Here is a 16257-nt window from a genome sequence, read left to right as displayed (position 1 = left end):
TGACTGACAAAATCCTTTTTTTTCCTGAATGTATTCATCTAAATTCTGATTAACTAGGAAGAGCACAAAGAAAGCAGTTATTTCAGGTACAGGAATGAAATATTTGTTGCATTTGCAGGAAGGGGAAGGCGACAGAGCTCAGGAACAAAGAATTGCACGGTGAGGACAGGCCTGTGCTTCCCCCGACCCTGCTCCGTCACAGCGTGAGGAGCATCTTCTCTCCTGAGAGGCGAACTACACGAGAAGAAGAAAGAAATACCTGCAGAAACTAGTTTTGAAACGTTTGCTTTTCTAAGGCAGTGTTGCAAAATCGCTTCTAATTCCCTCAATTTCTGTATCTCAGAGATTCCCAAAGCACCTCTGTATAAATAGTAATAGATAATTCCTTTTTTTTTTTAAGCTGGCCCAATTCACAGGTGTCCTTTTTTTAAAATGTGTGTGCGTGCATGCTAAGTCGCTTCAGTCATGTCCAACTCTTTGAGACCCCATGGACTGTAGCCCGCCAGTCTCCTCTGTCCATGGGATTTCCCAGACGAGAATACTGGAGTGGGTAGCCATTCCCTTCTCCAGGGGATCTTCCCTACCCAGGGCTCGAACCTACACCTCTTTTGTCTCTGCGCTGGCAGATGGGCTCTTTACCACTCGCGCCCCTCTAGCCAGCTCACCATAGTACAGTGAGTGCAAGAGGCACTCTTAAACCCTGTGAAGTTGACCTTCTTGGCAGAAGGCAACGTATCTGCTCTCTCTGCTGTCCCTCGTACACTTAGTAGCTTAGTGAACCGCTGCATCAAATCGTCCCTAGACACAGGAGGGCGTTTCGCTGGGGCCCCCTGCCTCAGGAGCGCGGGAGTTCTCTGCCGTCAGTGTCAGGGGCAGAGGGCCCAGCACCCTCTCTCAGCAGGTCTGCAGACACAGGCGTGGAATGCAAGCTGGATGCTCACAGAGCACTGGGAGAAGTGCAGGGCAGCTCTGCACCGAGCTGGGACAGCTGAGGAATCGGCTGCCCTCGGGATCAGGGTCCCTGGTACACTCAGGAGGGCAGTAAGTGGCCAGCTACAAAGCTGCACCACCAGGGCTGGCCCCACGACCGAGTGCCTTTGTGGGGTCGGAGGCAGGACACCGTGTGTGACTGTTGGCTCCCAGCTGGAGCCTCACTGGTGCCATCAGAGGCAGGGAGATCCTCTGCCTCTTGACACCAGGTGAGTGAAGGACGTGGTCGCCAGACCCCCTGTGAGCCGGGCCCTCCTGGCAGCCGCCCAGTGGTGCGTAACCCCCTTGGAGCCCAGCTCTGGGCGCTGCTCCTCCTGGCCCTGTGTCCCCACTGCCCTCGAAGCGGCGGCTACTCCCACAGTAGCTGCTCTGTATCAGCTCCTTCCTGCTCTCAGGCTTTGGACACCTTTGGAGTCAGCACCGCGTGTAAATCCCCTCTGCTGACACCCCTGGCGTGGCTGCTGTTTCCCTGACTCACAAACATCAGTACGTGGAAATCTTTCCCCCAAGTTCATTCAGCTTCTTCAGAGATCTTCCAGTCTGTAATGTAAATGTCCAGCTGCTGGTTTGGGGGGCACCGAGCAGACAGTGGATCACAATAAAGTGGAAAATTCTAAAAGAGATGGGAATACCAGACCACCTGACCTGCCTCTTGAGAAATCTGTATGCAGGTCAGGAAGCAACAGTTAGAACTGAAACAACAGACTGGTTCCAAATTGGGAAAGGAGGACATCAAGGCTGCATATTGTCACCCTGCTTATTTAACTTATATGCAGAGTACATCATGAGAAATGCTGGGCTGGATGAAGCACAAGCTGGAATCAAGATTTCCGGGAGAAATATCAATAACCTCAGATATGCAGATGACACCACCCTTATGGCAGAAAGTGAAGAAGAACTAAAGAGCCTCTTGATGAAAGTGAAAGAGGAGGGTGAAAAAGTTGGCTTAAAGTTTAACATTCAGAAAACGAAGATCATGGCATCCGGTCCCATCACTTCATGGGAAATAGATGGAGAAACAGTGGAAACAGTGTCAGACTTTATTTTGGGGGCTCCAAAATCACTGCAGATGGTGACTGCAGTGATAAAATTAAAAGACACTTACTCCTTGGAAGAAAAGCTATGACCAACCTAGACAGCATATTAAAGCAGAGACATTCCTTTGCCAACAAAGGTCCATCTAGTCAAGGCTATGGTTTTTCCAGTGGTCATGTGTGGTTGTGAGAGTTGGATTATAAAGAAAGTTGAGCACTGAAGAAATGCTGCTTTTGAACTGTGGTGTTGGAGAAGACTCTTGAGAGTCCCTTGGACTACAAAGAGATTCAACCAGCCCATCCTAAAGGAGATCAGTCCTGGGTGTCCATTGGAAGGACTGATGCTAAAGCTGAAACTCCAATACTTGGGCTACCTGATGCGAAGAGCTGACTTATTGGAAAAATTCTGATGCTGGGAAAGATTGAAGGTGGGAGGAGAAGGGGACAACAGAGGATGAGATGGTTGGATGGCGTCACTGATTCAATGGACATGAGTTTGAGTAAACTCCAGGAGTCGGTGATGGACAGGGAGACCTAGCGTGGTTCATGGGGTCCCAAAGAGTTGGCCACGACTGAGCGACTGAACTGAACTGAGCTGAGGCAGACAGTGGGCAGGAGGTCCAGCACTCAGCAGGCAGCCTGTCACTCCAGCTCCTGGCACGCCACCCTCTGCCACACCTAGCACCCCCACATGGGGACTCTCTCTAGGGTAACTTCCCTGGAAAGTCAGCTGTTCTGGGCTGTGGGCTAGGTACTGCTGGGAAGGTTGTATAAAGTCTACATGTGAACTTCCCACCAATTCTGTTTCCGTCCTGCACCCCGCTAGCCCCCTCAGGACCTGCCCCCATGGGACCCATCGTAACTGCCTCGGTTCTGCTGATCCAGCTCCAGCTCCTCTAGAGAGCTTTGCAGGATAGAAATCTTTCCCCCTTACCCCACCTCCCACCCGCCAGGACCAGTTGTCCTTTGGGGAAGATGACCCAGAGAGCGACCCTGAGTGGGGGTGTGAGGTGTAGCAGAGGGTGACGGGAGATGCAGCGGCAGGCTGCATGCTGGGGCCTGTCTGTCCTGTTCCCCCAAATACCAGGCTCTGTGGGCGGCTCGCCGTGAGGACCCAGCAGTGGCCGCTGCTGAGGAGTCTGGAACCAGCCTACAGAGGCCCAGCCCGCATCCTGGTGCCCAGTGAGTGGCCCACACAGAGGCAGATACCAGAGGAGAAGCCTCAGAGGCTGAGTGAGTCTCTGGAGTAGGTTCAGGGAGCCGGGGAGGGGTGGCATGGGGGCTGCTGTGCCTCGGGAGAGAAATACAAGCATGGTGGACCCCGCCCCCCACCATCAGCAACCTCACTTTGCTCAATTAACCTTCGGTCAATCGTGGTCTGAAAATAGTAAATGGAAAATTCTGGAAATAAATAATTCATAGGTTTTAAACTGCACACTCTTCTGAGTAGAGAGGTAAAATCTTGTGCTGTCCTACTCTGTCGCGCCCGGGCCGTGAATCACTCCTGTGTCCAGTGTCCCCTGACCGATAGTCCCTTGTAGCCATCTGGATCATCAGATCAGCTGTCGTGGTGCCCCAGTGCCTGTGCTCGTCACTCTCGTCTTACTTAATAGTCGCCGCAAAGTACACAGGTAGTCATGCTGGCAATTTGTGTATTCTCTCACCGTGCCTAACTTACAAATTAAACTTTATCATAGATATGTCCCTATAGGAAAAACCATAGTGTGTGTGTGTGGGGGCTGGGTATTAATACTGTCCCCAGTTTCAGGCGTGCAGGTGTCGCCTCCCCCGTGGATAAGGGAAGAAGAGCACCGTGTGGGTGTGCTAGCTCGAGCTTTCGCAGTGGCCCAAAGAGCTTTGATTCTGGAGCCTCCTCCTCAGGTTTGAATCTCAGCTCCACCCTCACTAACTGTGTGACTTTGTACAAGTTACTGTTGTTCTTGCTGAGTCACTGAGTTGTGTCTAATTCTTTGTGACCCCACGGACTGCAGCACACCAGGCTTCCCTTCACTATCTTCTGGACTTTGCTCAAGGTGGGCGATGCCATCCAACCATCTCATCCTCTGTTGTCACCTTCTCCTCCTGCCCTCAATCTTTCCCAGCATCAGAGTCTTTTCCAATGAGTTGGCTCTTCACATCAGGTGGCCAAAGTATTGGAGCTTCAGCATCAGTCCTTCCAACAAACATTCAGTGTTGATTTCCTTTAAGATTGACTGGTTTGATTTCATCTCTGTCCAGGGGACTCTCAAGTTACTTAACCTTTCTGTGCCTCAGTTTCTAATAATAGTGCCCAGCTCCCAAGGTGTTGCAAGGATTATTTAGTAGTTGTAAACTGTAAAGCTGAACAGTGCCGGCCTACAATAAACATCATGTCAGTACTTTTAAAACAGAAACACCTGGACTGTGGCTTGTACCATTTGTGACTGAGCTGGTGAGCAAAGCCAGAATTTAGTTGACCAGGAACATAAGGCTGTGAGATCCAGTCACAGTGGGACTACAGCTGGTGAAATAGGAGTCTGGAAGCAGATTGAACCCCTGGGAACTGGTTTGAATGATGGAGATGCCAGAGCTCCAGATACCGGAAGGGAGCTATCGCAGAAACCATGTCACATGGAGCAAGCCATAGTACAGACATGAGGGGAGGCTGACTTGGCAGTAGCTGCTTGTTCCAAAGCTCCCCCAAGCCCATTGGTCAGGAGCCCAAAGCGGCAGAATCTTCCAGATCCTACTAACGGGGAAAGGCTGCTGGTGTGACTCCTGCCTGGCCTTCATTCCTTCAGGACCCAGCCCAAAGCTGAGTGGAATGATGCCGGAAGCTCCCCCCAGGGAGGGGGGATGGGAACCTGGGCAAGGTGGGGGCTCACGCCCAGGCGCCCTCTCCGCTGAAGGAAGCCTCCAGTTCTCTGTCTTTGAAAAGGGATCGATTTTGAACTAGACCTTGATCAAGGATGTGCTCTGGGGAAGCAGTTCAATCTGGGAGCCTTCGGCCACACATGGAAGAAAGCTTGCAGATCCCTGGCATTGCTTGGAATCCATCACAGACCCCAGACCGGGGTCCACGCTGTCCTGGACGCGCACTCCCACCCCCTAGTGGCCACACCCTGACCTGCAGCTGCCTGCTGGTGTGGGCGTCCTGCTCGTCTCAGCCAGAGACAGAGCCCCGAGTACGGCCGGCCTGCGTAAGTGTTCATGCCTTCCTTTCCTGCATTCTTTTTCCCGTTCTTCATCAGTCATTTCTAGTGAACTCTGGAATTACTGTTCTTGAAGGTATGCAATGTATCTTGTATATCTTTATATTCATGTACCCCTGCCAAGCAGGCTCTGCAGAGAACTGACCTTTATTAGCTGACAAACAGATCACACAGAACAGGGCTTTTATGCTGTCACTTTGTTTTTCACGAAAGGTGTCTCATCATGGACTGAATATCTCTGCTGTCTCTTCTATTCATCCACCCACCCACCCATCCGTCCATTCTTCCATCCATCCATCCATCCATCCATCCATCCACCCACCCACCCACCCACCCATTCATCTACCCACTCACCCATTCACCCACCCATATATCCACCCACCCATCCACTCACCCATCCATCCATTCTTCCACCCGCCCATCTATCCATCCTCTGTGGTTCTCTATAATCTCACTGTAAGCTCATTTACTTAACATCAGTGCCGTTGCTGACTCTTGCCCAGGCTCATTCTCTGCAACTTCTAACACATATACCAGCCTAGTTTTTAACATAGAAAGCTTAATGAATACATGTTATTTGTAGCTTCAACACAATGAAATGTTAACATTGTACTAATTCAAGGTTTTTTTCACATGGGAAAGATAAAGATTCATTTCACAGTGATACACAAAATTGTGCAGGCAATTAAAAAAAAAAAAAATCAAAGGATTCCAGAATCCTCCAAATGGGACGATGATAAAATTCTCACTGAGACGAGTGACGTGCTGTTATGAGAAACAGCTGCCCAAATGTCCCTTTTTAAAGAGTTACTGTAACATGTAAGGGTTATAAGTTCAGTATTTTAGTCTGTTTCTGTAAAAGACAAGTAACACATTTCTAAATTTGAAGGCAACCCCTCCACTGTTACAAGATCCTGTAAATGATTCATTTACTTAGTTTTAAACCATGTTTTCTTATATCCATCTGAAAAGACATGGTCATTATTAATCATCAGCAGCACATAAAATGTATTTTCTAATGGACAGAAAAGCTGTGAAGATCTCCCTGCTCCATAAAGAAAAGCCCGCCCCGCCACTGGCATGACCAGCCCTGAACATCCCACACAGCGGCAGTCACGTTGGGTGGCGAGGGGCTCCTGGGCCGCGGACGGTCATCCGGCCCCTGCTCTCGTGCGGCCTTTGCCTGGAGCCTGGGGCCTCTGTCCCTGCAGCGCCCACAGCCTCCGAGTCTGCCAGTTCTACGGCTGTTGTCAGCAACTTGCTTTTTCTTTAGATTTGGGAAGCTATAAATTGCATCTTTTCTAACCTTCTGCTCTTGTGCCACTTAGCTATTGGAAGTGAGATTTAAAGAATAAGTGGGGTGTCAGCTTTCAGAACACTGAGTCTTTAATGGCTGTGCAGCGCAGTTCTTCTGGAATTGCAGGAAGGAAATGGGCTGAGCCTGGGTTGAGGGTGAGGGGTGGGGAACAGCGTTTTTGCACAGTTGCAGTCACCTTGGAAAACGTACCCGGGTCTGCCTAAGCCTGATTAGGACTGCCCCCCACCCCTTAAAAAGGGCCTTTGGGAACAGGGCCTTCCCTGCCCTCTCTCTGCAGAGCCCTCCCCTCCTCTGCTTCTGCAGCCCTCTTGCTCCTGGGGTGTCCCCCAACCCCTTTGGGAGCACTGTCTGGTTTTGAATAAACACACCATCTTTATAAAAGTACTCAATATGTTCACTGAGTTCATTTGATATCTTACAATTTTTGCCTCCGTTTTTAAAAATGTACAAATTATTTTATATGTACAAAAACAGTTTGCAAGAGAGCGTCCTGAAGGCCTGGCCTGCCTGGCTCGCAGCCGAGGGCGAGGAGCATTGTCTGAGCACGTGCCGGCCCTTCCTGCTCCTCCAGCCCTCGAGCTGTAGTCAGCATCCTGGATCTTGTATTTCACGTTTCTGTTTTAGCTGCTGCTGCATTTTTATTTTCGTATGATTTTTCAAAAAAAGAAAAAAATTCAATATATCAAATGTATCTCAGTACAGCTGGGAATTTTAAAAATAAAGGCTAAGTTATCAAAGCAAGAAAATAAGGCCCGCGGGGGACCAGCTCTGGGGACACCCAGCTCGCCCGCACGCCCACCCCCATTTCAGAAGTGGACGCCATCCTCTCCCCACTTGGCCGGCCTGGAAGGCCTCTGCCTGGGATCCTCTGTGTGTTGCCTGCATGAATTCTTGGCTGCTAAATTTGTCCGTTAAGCAAAGATGAATGGGCTTCCTATAACAGGTTATGATAGCTGTTGCTGTTGCCGTCACTGTTAACCGTTCGGGATGAGCCCTGCCAGGGACTCTGCCGGGCACCGTGCCTATGTCCCCTTTCCTCCCTGCCGCAGTCGTCCTGTGGGGCATCCTCGCTCGTCTGCTCGCGTGGGTGACGGAGCTGCCGTTAGGTCAGGCAGCTTGTCCAAGGCTGGCGGCACTGCCGCCTGCCTCCAGCATCGCCAGCCGCGCGGTGCCCTCCCGGCACACGAGGCGGGGCTTAGCAGCCGGGACTCAGCCGGCTCAGTCCTCTGTCGTCCTTCAGTGGACAGCGTGCTCTGACTGTGATCATTTTTTTTCCCATTCAGGAGTGTTGGGTATATGTGTCTTATAAACTGATACCACCTCGTATGCCAGGCCAAGAAGACTTGGCTCTCCGTGTACAGCTGGCACCTCCCTTGGTGCTGCTTGAAGGGGTCATGTCAAGGCTTACAGATGGTTGTGTGAGTTTATGACAGAGGGGGAATCCGAGGGCCTAGGAACAAATGCGCAGTGCCCAGAACTCCTTCAGAAACGGGACCTGAGAGGAGGGCGGGGTCTGCAAAGAGCAAGAGGAGGAGGGCGGCTGACCGGGGACATCTTCCTTGTGACCCTCCCCGAAGCTGGCATTCTGTCCCTCCTCTTATTTATCATGAAAAGTTGTTGCCGTTCAGTCACTAAGTCATGCCCAACTCTTTTCGACCCCATGGACTGCAGCAGGCCAGGCCTCCCTGTCCTTCACCAGCTCCCGGGGTTTACTCAAACCCGTGTCCATCGAGTCGGTGATGCCATCCAGCCATCTCATCCTCTGCCTTCCCCTTCTCCTCCCGCCTTCAATCTTTCCTAGCATCAAGGTCTTTTCCAATGAGTCAGTTCTTTGCATCGGGTGGCCAAAGTTTTGGAGCTTCAACTTTAGCATCAGTCCTTCCAATGAATATTCAGAGTTGATTTTCTTTAGGATTGACTGTTTTGAACGCCATGAAAAGTTAAATTACATTAAATTGGAAAGTGATGCTAATATGTTATAACCCACCAGATTTCAGCTCTCAATCTAACCACACACATGTCTTTTCTGAAGCATCACTCTGGCAAGTAGTCCATGTTCTCCCCGTGTGATACAGTTACAGGGTAAAGTTGCAAGAGTGGTGTGTACCCATCTGCGTTCTTCCTTGACTCAGGTAGTAAAATCTGTGAGGTTGACTGATTATACTCGGAATAATATCAGCAAGGACAATAAATCTAACTTTAGATGTCATAAAATGTGTTTCTGGGAAGGTGATGATTCATGATCAAATGCACACACAGACATCATGAGAGAGCTAAGAAATAGAAGTCATAACCTCTGGCTCTAAAAATCATGGACTTTCTGTGAACTCAACCACCCTTTCTCTGGAAACCAGTAAAATGGAGCTTGACAACTGTGTGCCCTCTTTTTTCCTTCTCCACGTCTCTCGATTTTCTTGGAGGTGTAAGTTCTACTTCTTGTGATGTTTTGGAGATTAAATTAAAAAAAAAGATTAAAGGAATAAAAAAATAGTTCTGTAAAATGAAAGGGAGGTTCGAGTGTGTATAGGCTCATAACGGGAAAACTAATGAGGTCTTTAAGTATGAGTGAATGGGATGCCTGGAGAGTTTATGCCAGAGCCCACAGATAGCCAGATAAAACGGAAGAGGCTTGACTAGAGAGAGAGAGGCTTTCTCGGCCAAGAAAGAGAATTTCTTAATCAAGAAGGTAACAAAACGTAGAGGTGGGTCTCCTGTGTGCAGGCTGCTCTCGCTCCCCGCCTCCCCGCAGAAGCAAAGCCCCCTCCAAAGACGCTGTGCATTTCTGCCTCCCGTCCTGGACGGCGTGGGCCCCTGCATCCCTGTTTCCTTCTTCCGTGGGCCCTGCCTGCCGTGAACGTCCTGGGTGCAACCGCTTCTCACCGTCTCCCCATGACTACCATGGTCTCCTGGTGAGGAGACCAAGCTGAGGTCCAAGCGCTTGGGTTCAGCTGTGCCCTCTGACCCTGATAAAGACACTAATCATTGCTTTTGCAATGACAATTTTGCTGTTGACAATGCCGAGCTTTTTTAAAATATGCATTCTTCCGTTTTCGTTCTTAAATGAATTTTGTGCTTGTACTATACGTTTGGGCAGTTTGCCTTTCAGTCTTCTTGACTTTTTGGTATAACATTCTAAACATTGTGTAGTCCAGTCAGTGCCCCTTTTCTGCTCCAGGAGCCCATCCAGGTCCTGCATTTCAGGATTTACCTGTCACATCCCCTTAATCTCCTGCAACCTATGACAGTTTCTCCATCTTTCCTTCTCTTTGACTTCTACACCCTTGAAGAGCACTGATTACTTGCTTTTCAAAGTGTCCCCAAATTTCAGCTTGTCTGATGTTTTCTCATAATTAGGTTGGGGTTATTTGTTCAGTTGCTCAGTCGTGTATGACTCTTTGCAACCCCATGGACTGCAGCACACCAGCCTTTCTTGAGCTTCACAGTCTCCCAGAGCTTGCTCAAACTCATATCCATTGAATCCGTGATGCCATCCAACCATCTCATCCTCTGTCACCCTCTTCTCCTCCTCAGTTCAGTTCAGTCGCTCAGTCGTGTCCGACTCTTTGCCACCTCATGAATCGCAGCACGCCAGGCCTCCCTGTCTATCACCAACTCCCGGAGTTCACTCAGACTCATGTCCATCGAGTCAGTGATGCCATCCAGCCATCTCATCCTCTGTCGTCCCCTTCTCCTCCTGCCCCCAATCCCTCCCAGCATCAGAGTCTTTTCCAATGAGCCAACTCTTCACATGAGGTGGCCAAAGTACTGGAGTTTCAGCTTTAGCATCATTCCTTCCAAAGAAATCCCAGGGCTGATCGCAACTGGTTGGATCTCCTTGCAGTCCAAGGGACTCTCAAGAGTCTTCTCCAACACCACAGTTCAAAAGCATCAATTCTTCAGCGTTCAGCCTTCTTCACAGTCCAACTCTCACATCCATACATGACCACAGGAAAAACCATAGCCTTGACTAGACGGACCTTTGTTGGCAAAGTAATGTCTCTGCTTTTGAATATGCTATCTAGGTTGGTCATAACTTTCCTTCCAAGGAGTAAGCGTCTTTTAATTTCATGGCTGAAGTCACCATCTGCAGTGATTTTGGAGCCCAGAAAAATAAAGTCTGACACTGTTTCCACTGTTTCCCATCTATTTCCCATGAAGTGATGGGACCGGATGCCATGATCTTCGTTTTCTGAATGTTGAGCTTTAAGCCAACTTTTTCACTCTCCACTTTCACTTTCATCAAGAGGCTTTTGAGTTCCTCTTCACTTTCTGCCATAAGGGTGGTGTCATCTGCATATCTGAGGTTATTGATATTTCTCCCGGCAATCTTGATTCCAGCTTGTGTTTCTTCCAGTCCAGCATTTCTCATGATGTACTCTGCATATAAGTTAAATAAACAGGGTAACAATATACAGCCTTGACGTACTCCTTTTCCTATTTGGAACCAGTCTGTTGTTCCATGTCCAGTTCTAACTGTTGCTTCCTGACCTGCATACAGATTTCTCAAGAGGCAGGTCAGGTGGTCTGGTATTCCCATCTCTTTCAGAATTTCCCACAGTTTATTGTGATCCACACAGTCAAAGGCTTTGGCATAGTCAAGAAAGCAGAAATAGATGTTTTTCTGGAACTCTCTTGCTTTTTCCATGATCCAGCGGATATTGGAAATTTGATCTGTGGTTCCTCTGCCTTTTCTAAAACCAGCTTGAACATCAGGAAGTTCACGGTTCACATATTGCTGAAGCCTGGCTTGGAGAATTTTGAGCATTACTTTCCTAGCATGTGAGATGAGAGCAGTTTTTCCCAGTATCAGGGTCTTTTCCAATGAGTTGGCTCTTCGCATCAGGTGGCCAAAGTATTGGGACTTCGGCTTCGGGATCAGCCCTTCCAATGACTACTCAGGGTTGATTTCCTTTAGAATTGACCGGTTTGATCTTACAGTCCAAGGGACTCTCAAGAGTCTTCTCAAACACCACAGTTCAAAGTATCAGTTCTTTGATGTTCAGCCTTCTTTATTGTCCAACTCTCACATTCATGCATGGATACTGGAAAAACCATAGCTTTGACTAGACGAACCTTTGCTGGCAAAGTAACGTCTCTGCTTTTTAATATGCTGTCTAGGTTTGTCATAGCTCTTCTTACAAGGAGCAAACATCTTTTAAGTTCATGGCTGCAGTCACCATCCACAGTGATTTTGGAGCCCTAGAAAATAAAATCTGTCACTGTTCCCATTGTTCCCCATCTGTTTGCCATGAAGTGATGGGACTGAATGCCATTATCTTTGTTTTTTGAATGTTGAATTTTAAGCCACCTTTTTCACTCTCCTCTTTCACTTTCATCAAGAGGCTCTTTAGTTCCTCTTCACTTTCTGCCTTAAGGGTGGTGTCATCTGCATATCTGAGGTTATTGATATTTCTCCCGGCAATCTTGATTCCAGCTTGTGCTTCCTCCAGCCCAGCATTTCGCACAATGTACTCTGCATATAAATTAAATAAGCAGGGTGACAATATGCAGCCTTGATGTACTCCTTTCCCAATTTAGAACCAGGCCATTGTTCCATGTCTGGTTCTAACTCTTGCTTCTTGACCTACCTACGGGTTTCTCATGAGCATGGCCTTGCCCAGCAGAGCAAGGCTGGCGTTACAGATTTGGGGATAAAGGACAGGGAGGTGAACTTCTCATCTGGTCATGCCTCATGACATCAGCATCAGTCATTACTGGTGACATTAGTCTTGGTCAGCAGCTTAAGGTGGTGTCAGAGAGTCCGTCCACTGAGAAGTTGGGCTCGGCAGAGCTATCGTTGTCAGAATTCTTGGCTCTCCTTGAGCTAACTACCTTTAACTTTCTTTTTGTATCAACTGATCCCTTTGTTCTTAACTAACTGAAATGTCCCAAATGCAGATGCTTGCATAATGAAGTCACTTCACTGTTACATCCAAAAGCACCCGTAAACTGGTCACGCCAACCTGACAGGTTTTGAGCAAAGGAGGACAGAGACGCAGAAGATAATGTAAGACACATGATTATTTCATTTATGAGACATTACTATGTGATTCGCTATTTCACATAATACATTTTTCTTTAATAGCTGAAAGTGACATTTTATTACTATAACCTTTTTTATTTTTACTCTGTGTTAGTTTTACTGAAAACTTTTCTAGAACGTGTCTACTTTTATTTTAGAGCATAGGGCATGTGATTTACTCTCTTTTCAATATCACTTCAAGGTTATACTTAAAAGCATTAACTCCTGTTCCCTGACCCTTACAGTCTACTGAGTTGTTTAATCCTTCTTTGTAAAGTTCAGTGACTGGCCTCAGCTCTGCGTTTGGAGTTCTCAGAGCTGCATTTAAATAGCTTATTTATTCCCATTGCACTGTCAGTATCCCTGTCTCCTTCATCCTCCTCTCTCAGCCCTGAGGCTCTGGTCCCTGAGTTTGACCAAAGAAGCAAGGGTGACCTTGGAGCAAAAGGGCTCCTGAGTGAGGAAGGTCTGGAAAGGTCCAGGGGCCAGGGCCGCCCCCATCGTGTCTCCTGCCCTGTCTCCCTGCTGCGTCTGCTCCAGCCTCCATGCTTCCTCTGACACCCAGGAACATCCCACACCTGTCCCGTGCCGGGGCCTCCGCACACGGTGGCCACACCCGGAGCCTCTGACCTGCTTCTCATTCCATACTCAACCCAGCTTGTACCCCCTCGGAAATTACGGCTGTAAGTCTCCGCTGACCAACTGGTGAGTTCCAGGAGAAGAAAACAGCTTGTTGGTTTTAGTTTCCAAGTTGTTGTCTTCCCAGAGAATGAGTTGGGAGTGTTCCTTCTTTTTCTTTTCTCTGGCATAGGTTTACTCCCGTTTTTTAAAGTTTTTTATTTTGAAATAACTATACACTCACAGGCAGGTGCAGAATCATTCAGAGAGGTCCCGTGCACCTGTCACCCATCGGTTGTGTTTCACGTGACTATGGCACACTGTCAAAACGGGGAGGCTGAGCTTGGCGTGATGTGAGTGTCCCTGTGTCCTGTTATCACGCGTGTGCTTTACCAGGAGGCTGAGCTCGGCGTGGTATGAGTGTTGCTGTGTCCTGTAATCACACGTGTGTAACTTACCAGGAGACTGAGCTTGGCGTGGTGTGAGTGTAGCTCCGTGTCCTGTTATCACGTATGTAATTTACCAGGAGACTGAGCTTAGCATGGTGTGAGTGTAGCTCTGTGTCCTGTTATCACGCAGGTAATTTACCAGGAGACTGAGCTTGGTGTGATGTGAGTGTTGCTGTGTCCTGTAATCACACGTGTGCTTTACCAGGAGACTGAGCTTGGTGTGGTGTGCATGTTGCTCCATGTCTGCTTATCACGCATGTGGTTTCGAGTAGCCGCCTCTGCTGTCAAGGTGCAGAGCTGCCCCTTCTCCACAAAGGCCTCTAGTGCTGCCCCGTACAGTCGCACCTGCCTCCCACCTACGGCATGCCTGCAGCCCCCCACTCACCAGTCCTCCCCCCCACCTACAGCATCCCTGCAGCCCCCCACTCACCAGTCCTCCCTTGCTAAAGTTTCGGCTTTTCTGGAATGTCATGTAAGTGGAATCATAGTCTGTGACTTTTTGAGATCGGCTTGTTCACTCAGCGTAATGCCCTTGAGATCCACCCGAGTTGTGTATCGGTGGGTACTCCCTTTCTATTGCTGTGTAGTTTCCCTTAGTATGGCAGCAGCAAAGTTTGTTTAACTCTTCACCTGTTGAGAGATACTCAGGTTGTTCTCAGAATTTGGCTATTCCAAATAAAGCTACTATGAACATTTGTACACAGGTTTTGGTGTGAACTTCAGTTTTCATTCCCTGGGGAAAATGTCCAGGGCTCTAATTGCTGGGTCAAATGGTAAGTATGTTTGTGTTTAGCTTTTTAAGAAACTGACAACCAGTTTTCCAGACTGGCTGCACCGTTTTACCTTCCCGCCTGCAATAAAAGGAAGGTGCAGGTTCTCTACCCTACCGTTTTCAGATTTTAGCTGTTTTGATAAGTGTGTATGAATATCTCACCATGGTCTTAATTTACATTTCCTTAATGGCGAGTGATGTTCAACATCTCTTCGTGTGCTCATTTGCCATCTGTATGCCCTCTTCAGTGACATGCCACTTCATGCCCTTTGCCAATTTTCTAGTTGGATTGTTTAGTTTTGTTTCTTTTTCTTTGTACTGCTATAGACTTTTGAGAGTTCTTTATGTATTCAGATATGTATCCTTTGTCAGATTTATGATTTATAGATATTTTTTCCAAATCTATAATATGTTGTTTGTTTTTTATAGGGTTTTTCATAGAACAAAAGTGTTAAATTTTGATGGTGTAGTTTATTGATTTTTTTCTCCTTGCTTTCAATGTCATGTCTAAGAAGTCTGCTCCAAGCCCTAGGTCCCAAAGAATTTCTCCTGAAATGTCTTCCAGAAAATTTATAGTGTTACATTTTACATATAATCTCTGACATATTATGAGTTAATTTTCTTATAAGATGTGTGGGGGTTAGATCACAGTTAATTGTACTTTTCCTTTTGTTGTTGCTGTTCAGTCAGTCATGTCCGACTCTTTCTGCTACCATGGACTACAGCACACCAGGCTCCCCTGTCCTTCACTGTCTCCTGGAGTTTGCTCAAACTCATGTCCGTTGAGTTGAGGATGCCATCGAACCATCTCATCCTCTGTCACCCCCTTCTCCTCCTGCCCTCAGTTTTTCCCAGCATCAGGGTCTTTTCTAGTGAGTTAGCTTTTTACATCAAGTGGCCAAAGTATTGGAGCCTCAGCTTCAGTCCTTCCAATGAGTATTCAGAGTCGATTTCCTTCAGTATTGACTGGTTTGATCTCCTTGCAGTCCAAGGGACTCTCGAGAGTCTCCCCAGTACTGCAGTGCCTTCCCCTAGGAGTGCCCAATTGCCCGGCCCCATTTGTTAAAAAGACCCCTTCCTCCATTCAGTTGTGCTGTCACCTTTGTCAAGAGTCAGCGGCCGGACTTGTATCAGTGCTCTCTGGGCTCTCTAGTGTATTCTGTTGGACTTGTGTCAGTGCTCTCTGGGCTCTCTAGTGTATTCTGTTGACTGAAGTGTCTGTTCATCTGTCAGCACCGCTGTTCTGGTAACTGTGTTATGCAGTAAATCTTGGCATTGGATACAGTAATTCTTCCTACTTTTTAAAAATTGCTTTAACCATTCTAATTTCTTAATCTTCCATATTAATTTTAGAAATATCTTTCCTACATCTCCAAAACTATTTCTTGGATTTTGATAGAAATTACATTAAGCCTATAGACCTGTTTGGAGAGCACTAACATTTTTACTTTTTCAGTCTATGAACTCAGTATGTCTTTTCATTTATTTAGAACTTTGTTTTCTTTCTTCAGTGTTTGTGGAGTTTTTTGCATAGGAATCCTGTATATATTTTCATTTTCACATGAGTATTTCTGTTGAGCAGCTATAAGTGGTGTTACATTTTTAATTTTGACTTTTGTGTTTGTTGCTGTTATACAGAAATATAATTGGTTTTTGTGCTTATCTCACATCCTGACGCCTTTGCAGAACTCACTTATTAATTCCACGGGTTGTTTTTGTGTTTGTCTCTGTCGATTTCTGGGTATTTTCCATGCAGACTGTGCTATCTGCAGATCGAGACGGCTTACGTCTTCTTTTCTGATTTTCATGCTGTCTTATTTGTCTTGTTTGTTTTGTTAATGTTTATGTATTTATTTACGACTG

General features: G+C 47.4%; 1 protein-coding gene across 1 annotated transcript in view; it reads left to right on the top strand.

Annotated features, from left to right (window-relative positions):
• SDK1 (sidekick cell adhesion molecule 1) overlaps positions 1–16257 on the top strand; it is a 745496-nt gene that overhangs the window by 423489 nt on the left and 305750 nt on the right. The window lies entirely within an intron of this gene.

Source organism: Bos indicus, chromosome 25 (genome assembly GCF_029378745.1).
Source record: "Bos indicus isolate NIAB-ARS_2022 breed Sahiwal x Tharparkar chromosome 25, NIAB-ARS_B.indTharparkar_mat_pri_1.0, whole genome shotgun sequence".
NCBI classification, from domain to species: Eukaryota; Metazoa; Chordata; class Mammalia; order Artiodactyla; family Bovidae; genus Bos; species Bos indicus.
This window is presented reverse-complemented; position numbering and strand designations above follow the sequence as displayed.